The sequence below is a fragment of the Montipora capricornis genome, chromosome 8 (assembly GCF_036669925.1).
Source record: "Montipora capricornis isolate CH-2021 chromosome 8, ASM3666992v2, whole genome shotgun sequence".
NCBI lineage: Eukaryota > Metazoa > Cnidaria > Anthozoa > Scleractinia > Acroporidae > Montipora > Montipora capricornis.
In genome coordinates, this window is record NC_090890.1 from 21,688,310 (window position 1) to 21,700,809 (window position 12,500).

General features: G+C 39.1%; 1 protein-coding gene across 1 annotated transcript in view; it reads left to right on the forward strand.

The window, feature by feature from the left end:
- LOC138013839 (uncharacterized) overlaps positions 1–12,500 on the forward strand; it is a 19,992-nt gene that overhangs the window by 6,450 nt on the left and 1,042 nt on the right. The window lies entirely within an intron of this gene.

Below are 12,500 nucleotides of genomic sequence, written 5' to 3' on the forward strand. Positions count from 1 at the left end.
TCCAAAAAATCTACAGCCAATCAAGTTTTTATTGCTGCCGCAGTGTGTGAGCCTGAAGCGAACGAACGAAGCAGCTCTCTAATCGCGAGAAAAACAGATTTTACTTCGAAATTCAAGGGATTGTGGTCAAAAGCGCAAGGAATTTTTGTTATGCGAGAATGGAGGAATTGAGATGCGCGGTATGATTTGTTACACAGAAGACTGGAATTACTACCGTGAATGATTTGGAAAGCTAACGTTTCGAAAGTTAGCCCTTCGTCAGCGCGAATAGTTTTCAATAGATAGTTTCACAGTCCAGGGGCACCCAACGAATCTGTTCCTCACATTATCTGTTCCCCAGAGGAATCTTGCTGGCTGGCAAAAATACAGGTGTTTCGATGAGCTGGCTGGGAAATTTTGTTATTGATAGAGGTTTTGCCTGGGAATTACTGACTTTTTCTAGCATTTCAATCCGAGCTGGCTGTAGAAACTCCGAAGACTGAGGACGACTAAAAAACAGAAAAAAAAAAAGAACCCCTTCCCTCTCCCAGAGAGTAGTCACAAACATACGACGGCTGGTCAGAGTGATTGCGCTTGCGGAGAAATCCTGTTTTGTCTCGGTTTTGTCGCATTTGTTCGGTCGTTTTGGATCGAGGGATTTGAAAGCGCGCGGAATATTCCTGGCTCGGAAATAAATTTGACCAGCTGGCTGGGAAACCAACCAATTTTATCTAGCTGGCTGGGAAATTTCTTGTGTGTCTTGCTGGGAAAAAGGAACAGATAATGTTTTCCCAGCAACACTGAAAAACACCTGAAAATGCCTTTATAACATTTATTTTCATTAACTGGGGTATAGTAATACATTTTACAACAAATTGGTCGTTGGGTGCCCCTGACAGTCACGCCACAAAAAATGTAAATTCGAAACCGGTCAACGAAAAAGGCCAAGACCTTGGAATTTTGTAGGAAACAAATCTTTTGACCCCCTCTCCAATTCTCGGGTCTCAGACCTCAGGGCCTTGCAGGGTCAAAATGTTAAACAAGTTGCTCCTTACTTAAAGGCTTACACTTTTGAAGGACAGTTTTGTTCTTGTGGACAATGCTGAAAAGGAACTCTTTCACATTTCTTGAGCAGGCGCTTCTCTTATCGCAGTCAGTATTGGACCTCCCCCACCCTCTTCCCCTACTTGGAAACTCGACACGGACTCTAGTCCTGTTCCGGGACTCCCTCTCACCCCGCCCTGAAAATGGGCCTGGAACCCAGGCGGGAAAAGAGAGAGTTCTGTATTACTTGCAGGCGCATGCTCGGTATGAGGCCATTTTTCCCCCAAAACTGGGCGAAAAACCATATTTGGAAAAAGATTCCTTATTTGGGCATAGTTTATTCCGAGTGCTTTTACACTGGATACATGAGGATAACGTGAAAGGAAATTTAATATAACATCAAGTTTCTCAGTAGAGGCAATTCATCTCGCGTTTAAGAAATGCCACTTTTCCTTTGTGCCTAAGGCAGAACAACTGCAAGCTATTCATGCAGTCGTTACCGGTAATGATGGTTTTGTTAAACCTCCAACAGGATTTGACAAATCTATTTGCTATATGGTTGTTTCTTGAATATGTTTGCGATTTTCTTCTGTCCGAGTCCGATGTTAACTGTAAATCAGTCCTTCTTATCGTGAGTCCCAATCGTGGAAGATCAGATGGATGACATATGAAAGTAATGGAATTTCGTGCCTGAAACCCAACTGAACAGCTGCATGATGTTGGCGCAGAAAAATATCAAATTTTGATTTAATTGCTCTCCTGAGACTCCTTGAAACTTACAAATATACTATATGTAGGTCGTGGATGTGAATCGCTCAACGAACTGAAGACTAATAAATCTCCTGCTTGAACTCTTATTTATTGTTCATTACTTACGTCGATCTAGCTATGTGAAAATTGCAATGATCTAGTGAACATTTGAGTTGCACAGTAATTATTGAAACTGTTATTGTTTCAGGAATTTAGGCTTACCAATTTTTTTTTCAAAATCGGGGACAAATTGTTTAGATACCCAATATAAAACAGTCAAGTAAAAAATGTCGTAAATACTCTCAGTTTTATCAGGAATAATACACAAACACCGGTGACAAACAGAGTTTTTTTTTTGAGTAATTAGAGTAGAGTAATTTACTCAGACTATTAATTTTTCCTTAGTATATTTTTTCAAAGCACTTGTCGCATTAAATCTTTCTTTCCTTACAAGGACAGACTTAAGGCAGTAGCCAAAATGGCTAAGGTTTTATGTGAAGCTGCGTGTTGAGAATGCAATGATTTTTATATCAAAAAAACTAAAAGACGATTGCATGACAGAGCATTATTCCTGATAAAGTGAAATAAAACGTTAATTAAACGAAATTGAATCACAACCTGGACTATTTGTTTCTCTGCATACCAGTTTGTGTTGATAACGCAACGATGAAGCAATACTGTTCCTTATGCATAGTCAAACATCGATTATTCCGGACGTTAATTGTCTCGATTTTTTTTTCTGGTCAAAATTTGTTCTTGAATATTAATTAATAAGAATGAAAAATGCTTCTTAAAAGCGTGTGTCACCTTGCCTTTATTGTTGCTACTTAAAAGCACTTTCCTTCTGAAACTCATTGTTAGAGGTAAAGTACTGCAGATAATATGAAATTCTGACTCCGAGCTTTTTTGTCGCTTAGTGAAATCCTATGCTATATTAACTAGTTCAGCCTTTGCATCGATTTATTGCGATCCTCTCTCAGTCGTTACATTTATTGGGCAATAATTTTCCAACATCACTGCGATCAGGGTTTTTTCTCCTCGTTTGGTCACGACGAGGCATAATTTAGATGTTCTTTTTCCAGACACTGCAAATCACACAGTAATTTTCATACACGATTATTTTGTCGGAGTTTCAAGGTTCCCTTTTTTTACATATCCAGTCTGGCATCTAATGCAATATGATTGGCTCATTCCGAGCATGTGCCTGCAAGTAATACAGGATTCTCTTTTTTCCCGCCTGGGTTCCAGGCCCATTTTCAGGGCGGGGTAAGAGGGAGTCCCAGAACAGGACTACACGGACTCGGGCTCTACTTAATTTCAGTCTTCAAGTATTCAGAGCAAATCGCACCGGCACACTTATGTCTCCTTTTAGGGTGATTTTCCCCGGAAAAACCGTGAGATACGAAGTCTTGGCGTGAGGCCGGGGAAAAAGATGAAAAATTGTGAAACTCACGAGAGAACCGGGAAAGTTGACAGCGACTGCTGTAAAATTACACCACGTAACTGTGTAAACTATTACACCAAAAAAATCTTCTAAAATTACTCTATATGTAGGGTATTTTTACACCTTGTTACTGTGTAAACTATTACACCAAATAATCTTTTAAAATTACTTTAAATGTAGGGTATTTTTACTCTTTTTAAAGCTGCACGGTGAAATTCAAAAGGTTTGTTTCCGGTTACAATTGTCACTTCGAGCCATGTGATTGGCTGCGATATTTACGTCTTCTGACAAAAATTTCCGGTCAAAAAGACGACATAATTCTCCGTCAATCAAGATGCATTATTGAACAGCGATAAAGAAACTTGATGACCCTCTTTGTACTCCTTTTCATTCGGCCAGTCTTTGGAGAAGGTCTTGAATATTTGGAGGTCCTGTTTCTTGCGTTATTTTAAATTCAATGGCTGCTCATGGATGCTCAGATGTTCAACTATGGACAGTAGAGGAAGTAGGCGAATGGCTTACCAGTTTAGGCGCCCCGTACAACGAATATGCTGAATCCTTTCGTGGTGAGTAAACTGTGTTCGTTACTTCTATTGTTAAGTTTTGAAGATCATGATGTCCTCATCGTTCTTTGGTGCGTATTGTAGTCGATCCAAGTGTTTTTGGATCGACTACAATTCGCACCAAAGGACGATAGAAAAATACAAGCTGTTTTCTGTTACGTTGAAAACGAAAGAATTGTTGCAGTGTTTTGACGTTCCTCAGATTTGAGACACAAATGGAAGGCACTGTTAGCTCGTTATGTCACCCAAATCAAGACCTTGCGTCCTGGCGACGGTCAGTTAGAACTCTTCTCCCGGAAAATGATATGCCAGCGCGCAGAATAGGTGAAATCTACCTAAATTCATAAACACAATGTCGTGGTATTCGTTCGTTGGCGAGGCGACCGCAACTTCCCGCCTTAAAATTTAATATAAATATATGTTTCTTTCATGCATGGAAATTGATGAGAAATTCTTTGCTTGGCCTCTTGGAAAGCGGAGTTATACCGGTAGTGATTTGGGAGCATAACTTATTCGTAATGTTGGACCAAAATTGAAGATTGTAAGGAAAATTGATTTCCTCGCGCGACAACAGCGCCAGGTAAGTGTAAAGGACTGGTACTACCCATGACTCACCAGGGGCGTGATATTACAAAAATGGCGGCTGTTTTTTACTGAGATATATTTAGAGGAAGAGTGTCACGAAGTGAAAACATTCGTGAAAGGCTAAATAGGAGAGAAATTCATGAGTGACCCATTGCTGAACCCAGACTGTGAAGTGTTGGCCAACCTATAGCCCAGATAACTTTATCTCTGTTTATTATTCCATTGGTTTAATTGGTGTACTTTGTCTACTTTTGCAATAATAATATTCTTGTTTCATTCTTAGTTCGTTTGTTCCGGTTCGGTTTCGTTTTCCAATCGGTTTTTCCCAGTCGGTCGCCACACAGGCTAAATATAAAGTGTTGTTCAGTGGAATTGGACTGATTTTATTCATATTGGCTCTTTGATTCAGGAAAGCAATGAATTTGAGGATAAATAAATTAATAGAGCTGTGCAAGGTTAGATTACAATTCAGCACAAATATCGGCAAGATTTCCGCACAGGTCCCTACTTCATTATGCATACACTCCTTTGTTTCAAGAAAACAATAGCGATAACAATAGACGTCCTTTGGGACTGTGGCGCTTTGTTCTTTCTTTTTAGACGTTTTTTTTCTAAGTCCTATATGGACTTAAAAAAAGTCGGTCGAAATTCTGTCTGAAATACGGAAAATCGAACAGTTTTTCCTGCAATTTCGGCACTTTTCCTGCAATTCCAATTGCCCATTTTTCAGTTTTCGAATGACCGCAAGAAGTGGAGTTTCAAGCAATCGTTGTAATAGGGTTCAGATTCGCAAACGTAACAAACATACCAAATAAAAGTACTGTCATAAGAAATTTAATGGCTACCTGCTCTTTTTATCGTGAAATTGTTCTTCCTGTCTGCTTAAAAATTCGCCGAGACACTGCAAAGTGTATATTTTCTTCCTTTCCTGTATTTAGGATCACGAACGGTGCATTTAGAGAGATTTTGCGATTTATCGCTCTTTGTAGAGATCGGCAATATGCTCAATGATACTTCCAAGTAAATAGCTTTGGTAGAGATCCATGGATGTTCCCGTACGAGGCATACTTCGTTTCATTCCCCATCATGTCTTTTCAATGCCCTGCTGTGGGCTCGTTTGTCTGGGTCGATGAAGTTTAGGCGATGGTTAACTGCGGTGAGATGATGTTAGCCCTTGTCTTGTAGGCAGTTGTAAACTTTCGGGCCACAGGTAGCTAGGGCTAATATTTTTTCAAGGAAAGTTTCCGTAAGAAAATTAATATGTGTTCTGGCGGATGGAAGGCTATCCATTGTAGTTTTTTCTAGAGCATCGCGAAACAGATCCATCTCCCGATGCGGCACTTTGTCTTTGCCAACTGACTACGTTTTCACACAGGTTTTGGACACGGAAGACGAAAGTAAATTGTTTTCTTTGCACCACTGTATGAACAACTCTGGAAAGGCTATTAAGCAGGGACAATTTCCAAATGATCAAATCTCCCATTGCTGCGACCCTTTTACTTCGATAGCCATCTTGATTATTACGAAGACACAAGTTTGCTTCAAAATAAGGGAAATATGAAACGATTTTAATTGCAATGAACTCGTGCATGAAAGTTTCCCATGAAAGATGCACCAATCAGACTTTAAGCGTGGTATACTCTTCCACGCAGTGAACTTATAAGTGTGCCGCACGCACGGAGCATGAAGGAAAAGCAGGTCACAGTTCACAGCAATACTGGAAAACCTAAAACTATCACAGGGACTAATCTTAAGCCTAAACAGTGCCTTTAGTTGTAATTAGGGTTACGGTTAGCATTATTAAAGGTATGGGTTGTTTCAAGAGTAGTAAAACAGGGATCTCTTAACGGTAACCTACAAGTGTAAGTTCGATTGTAGGTGCTCGGCGCGGCACGTGTATATAATTACGTATCATTGTTATGTAAATAGTCAGCCAGAATTCAAAATAAATATCATTTTCAAGGTGTGAATTAGCAACTTGACACGTTAGCTCAGTGGTAAAGAACAGGGACAAGTAATCCAGAGGTTTACAGTGGGTCGGAGTTCAAGGCAAGCTGTGAGTGACATATCATGGGATTAAATGGCAGAAAAAGCCGAGTGGGATCTGGAAATAAGAACAAGACGAAGGGATAGAAAGAAGAAAGCCGGAACGAAGGAGTAACGGTGTGGGCGATGAAAGGAAAGAAGAGAGAGAGGGAGGGAGAGACAAAATGAGATCCGTTTTTATTCATCCCGTAAGTACAAATTACCCATGTATATATTCGGTTCTCTTGGGTATACGTATTGTTCTACAAAACAATAGCGCGAATGAATAATTAATTTATTCTGCATGCATAATGAAGTAGGGACCTGTACGGAAATCATTCCCAAATATCCCTTAAAGATTTTAGTGTAAGGTCTCCATTTGTTCTTACTGATGAAGATACACCTATTTATTCCTCAGTGACATAGTGCGGCCAGCCATGCAGTCAACTACAGACAACCACTAGCAACACTTCAGTCTGAAGCGAAAGACAGTTGACAGGTAAGAACTGTTCACTCCACGTTGTTTTCCTGTTCTTATTAGGCCAGTACGGCTATGGCAACAGTTTTTCCTTTGTTTGAATTCTTTAAGTGGAATTTACCCCTTTTTTCTATAAGTTTAAGTCAAATCTGAACTTCCTACAGTTGTATGTCATAAATTTTATGAAGATGCTCAGGATTTGGGTTGTTTTAGGGGTAGTGATGAAATGGAAGTAGTAGAATACAGTGGAGAATAAGAAAGAATTATGGGAAGCTATAACTTTCTTACGTAATCTTTATCCTTTTGGTCTTGAAGTTTTGTCTTGTGGTGTGTTTTTGTCATTATGTGGTGAGATTTGTTATTATGTGACGCGGTTTGATGATTACGTGTTGTGTTCCATCGCGTTGATTGTTATGTATTTGTTTCTATCATGTGTTGAGGTCTTCTTTTGACCTACTCTAATTACATTTCGTGTGGTGTGCTTCTTTTATGGCATTGAAAGTAAAGTAGATCTCACCATGCAGATAATTTAAATGTTATATTGTGCTATGTAGTATAATTTCCATCTGAACCGGTGGGTGGCACACGTCATACAGTTCGATGTAACTTGTAAAGTAGATCTAACCATGCAGTTAATTTAGTTCTTATAGTGTACAGTGTAGCATAATTATTTTCCATCTGAACTGGCAGGTGGCGCACCTCATACAGTTCGATGTAACTTAATTGAAAAGTAGATCTAACCATTCAGTTAATTTAGTTGTTATAGTGTACTATAAAGTATAATTTCCATCTGAACTGGTGGGTGGCGCACCTCATACAGTTCGATGTAACTTGAAAAGTAGATCTAAACATGCAGTTAATTTAGTTGTTATAGTGTACTATGTAGTATAATTTCCATCTGAACTGGCGGGTGGCGCACCTCATACAGTTTGATGTAACTTGTAAAGTAGATCTAACCATGCAGTTAATTTAGTTGTTATAGTGTACAGTGTAGCATAATTATTTTCCATCTGAACTGGCGGGTGGTGCACCTCATACAGTTCGATGTAACTTGAAAAGTAGATTTAACCATGCAGTTAATTTAGCTGTTATAGTGTACTATGTACCGGTAGTATAGTTTCCATCTGAACTGGCGGGTGGCCCACCTCATACGGTTCGATGTAGCTTGTAAAGTAGATCTAACCATGCAGTTAATTTAGTTGTTATAGTGTACAGTGTAGTATAATTTCCATCTGAACTGGCGTTTGGCGCACCTCATACAGTTCGATGTAACTTGAAAAGTAGATCTAACCATTCAGTTCATTTAGTTGTTATAGTGTACTATGTAGTATAATTTCCATCTGAACTGGCCGGTGGCGCACCTCATATAGTTCGATGTAACTTGAAAAGTAGATCTAACCATGCAGTTCATTTATTTGTTATAGTGTACTATGTAGTGTAATTTCCATCTGAACTGGCGGGTGGCCCACCTCATACGGTTCGATGTAACTTGTAAAGTAGATCTAACCATGTAGTTAATTTAGTTGTTGTAGTGTACAATGTAGTATAATTTTCATCTGAACTGGCGGGTGGCGCACCTCATACAGTTCGATGTAACTTGAAAAGTAGATCTAACCATGCAGTTCATTTAGTTGTTATAGTGTACTATGTAGTATAATTTCCATCTGAACTGGTGGGTGGCACACCTCATATAGTTCGATGTAACTTGTAAAGTAGATCTAACCATGCAGTTAATTTAGTTGTTATAGTGTACTATGTAGTACAATTTCCATCTGAACTGGCGGGTGGCGCACCTCATACAGTTCGATGTAACTTGAAAAGTAGGTCTAAACATGCAGTTAATTTAGTTGTTATAGTGTACTATGTAGTACAATTTCCATCTGAACTGGCGGGTGGCGCACCTCATACAGTTCGATGTAACTTGAAAAGTAGGTCTAAACATGCAGTTAATTTAGTTGTTATAGTGTACTATGTAGTATAATTTCCATCTGAACTGGCGGGTGGCGCTCCTCATACAGTTCGATGTAACTTGTAAAGTAGATCTAACCATGCAGTTCATTTAGTTCTTATAGTGTACAGTGTAGCATAATTATTTTCCATCTGAACTGGCAGGTGGCGCACCTCATACAGTTCGATGTAACTTAATTGAAAAGTAGATCTAACCATTCAGTTAATTTAGTTGTTATAGTGTACTATAAAGTATAATTTCCATCTGAACTGGTGGGTGGCGCACCTCATACAGTTCGATGTAACTTGAAAAGTAGATCTAAACATGCAGTTAATTTAGTTGTTATAGTGTACTATGTAGTATAATTTCCATCTGAACTGGCGGGTGGCGCACCTCATACAGTTCGATGTAACTTGTAAAGTAGATCTAACCATGTAGTTAATTTAGTTGTTGTAGTGTACAATGTAGTATAATTTTCATCTGAACTGGCGGGTGGCGCACCTCATACAGTTCGATGTAACTTGAAAAGTAGATCTAACCATGCAGTTCATTTAGTTGTTATAGTGTACTATGTAGTATAATTTCCATCTGAACTGGCGGGTGGCCCACCTCATACGGTTCAATGTAACTTGTAAAGTAGATCTAACCATGCAGTTGTTATAGTGTACTATGTAGTATAATTTCCATCTAAACTGGCGGGTAACGCACCTCATACAGTTCGATGTAACTTGAAAAGTAGATCTAACCATGCAGTTAATTTAGTTGTTATAGTGTACTATGTAGTATAACTTCCATCTCAACTGGCGGGTAATGCACCTCATATAGTTCGATGTAACTTGCACATCTGTTCTTTTCCACTTCATTTTATATATGCAGGTTGTGCCTACTGAAAAAGAGCTACCTGGGTTGAGGCAAGATTCTTCTCCACTTATCCTCATTGCGGGCGAACTCCCGAATTATGATGACATTTATATCGTTGCAAAAGGCGAACAAATACTAATCGTTTCGGGAGGCCACCTCGTTGCTCATAAATGTTTAGTTTGTTTTTATTATACTCAAGTCTGCACAAATTTTCTTGCCGAAACACGCTCTCCAAATCTTCGATTCATACAAAATTCCTGTCAATGCGACAGAACTTGGTTCTACCTTCTGCGATCGTGTGCGATCACGATCGCAGACGATCGAAGAACTTTCTGCGATCCGCGATCGTCTGCGATGCAACCTTAATGGCCCTAGGCTAAGTTATAGAAATGTGAATATAGAGTTGTGCATTTTTTACTTAATTAAGCGATTGTAATTTTACACCATTTTTAAGTGTAGTATTACACTTTAATTTTTAGTGTGTGTCTCCTTTTAGGGTGATTTTCCCGGAAAAACCGTGAGATACAAAGTCTTGGCGTGAGGCCGGGGAAAAAGATGAAAAATTGTGAGACTCACGAGAGAACCGGGAAAGTTGACAGCGACTGCTCAACTCGTCCCAGCAAGTTGGTCTGCGACGACTTTACATCGAAATGAAGATAGCACCTTGCGGAACTCCGGCAATTACTTGCTGAGGAGAGGACAGAACATCTCCAATGAGCACTGATTGAAAACGGTCAGTGAGGTAATATGTCATCCAACGAAGTTCAGACCCACTGATTCCAAACAACTGCTGCTTATCAAGCAGATTATTATGCTCAATAGTGTCAAATGCCTTACGGAAGTCCACAAAGATGGCACCTGTAAGCTGACCAGCAATACAATACAACTCAATACAATACTTTACAATGGCTCCAAAAATTCTCGCGTGCTCATTGGCTAATTTTTATTGTCAATTAGTGGACAGACTCATAACTTTATAATTTATGCGATAATGACGTGATATTGCTCGCGTCAGATTGAAGTTTCTCGCATTTTTGTCTCGCTTTCTTCTCGTGTTTTGACTTAATTTTGACCCCTCTGCCTTTTTGTTATTGTAAAAAACAAATTGATGTCAGTCTGTTATGTTTCTGTCTGCTTCTGTCTGGGATCCACTCGGCTATCGCCTCGTGGATCCACAGCTACTTTGACAATGTTATGGCGAAATTCATGATCAATAACAGGACAGACGCATGAAAAACTGACATCAATTTGTTAACAATACAATACAATACAATACAATACAATACAATACAATACAATACAATACAATGCAATAGTCTTTATTTAACGAAGGAGACGTAATTAACCCGATGAGATATCTAACATATAAAACAAGGCCTAATCAGCAATATACGACTTATTACAAGACAAACTAAAGGTAGACAAATAAGGTTTAAAATAGATATAAGGTGATATAAACTAATTACCTTTTAATACAGTTACAATAAAGAGAAAAACGACAATTACAACACATTAATTCTTCAAGATAAGAAACATTTACTAGCAAACTTAAGAGCTCTTAAGGAATAGGGTAATTAGAGTTTATGCTTAAAATTATATAATCTAGATGAAAAGATAATAGAAGGAGGAGATACAGAAGCTATTCCTTAATAAGGCCCTGTTTACAAGCAGGTAGGTTAACCATAGCAAGAGGGTTACCCTAGCGCTCAGACAATTTTTTTTTTTCAACTACGTTGTTTACAAGGCAGCTAGGGCTACCCTGGCGCTAGGGTAACCCTATGTGAATGCTAGGGTTACCCTAGCTGCCTTGTAAACGCTCTGCTAGGGACAACTCGCCTACCCGGGACAACGTTTTAGCGGTTTCCATTGTGTTTGCGATTCTGGCGGTTACCAAGCACGCAAAGTTGTCCCGGGTGGTAGGGTAACCCTACCTGTGAAAATTTGCTTGTAAACCCGGGCTATGTTTGACCCTCCTGCTAAGGTAACCTTAGCACTAGGGTTTACCCTACCTGCTTGTAAACAGGTCCTAAGATCAAATGTCAAGGCAATTAAAAAGATTGGCAACAGAGTAAGCAAATGTGCGCTTTACAGAATTAGACCACGCGTAGTGAGCTTGAAGATTAAAAGCTCAAGCTCTGGTGCGCAAACCAGTTGAACGAACGGAAGACAACAAATTGAATTTACGTTTAAGACAAAGAGGAGCATCAGGATTATTAAGAATGGTGAATAAAAGTCCTATTTTTCCCATTTTCATAAGGACGAAAATAGGAAGCCATTTGAGTTTGGAAAATAAGTTTACAGTTGGTTGAGAGAAGTCAGTATCAAGGAGTGTAGTCCAGCTGCACGTTTTTGAAGGCGAAGAAGACGAGACAATAAATAACTAGAACAATTACCCCATGCACTCGAACAATAGATAAACTGAGAGGTTATGAATACAAGAGTTGAAGAAACGTAGAGTACAGTGATAAGTGAGAAAGGGTTTGATCCTTCTTAAGAGAGAAAATCTTCTGTTTACAATTGAACTTCTATTGTCGTTGTGTTTCTCCCGTGTAAAGTGGTGTTACTTCCCATTAATCATGACATTAAGAGAATGGTCATTTAGACCATGAAATTTCTGTTGAGTTGTAATCAAGATAGATTTAGTTTTAGACGTGTTGAGCGCCATGTCGTTGAAATTAGTCGATGCAAACACGCCAGAAGCGTCACGATTAAGGCGTGGAGCATTTAACTCGTGGATAGTAGAGCTAGATTGAATTATTGAAGTATCATCAGGAAACATAGTGAGAGTAGTGTTCTGTGGGAGAAATAAAGGGACCTTTGAGT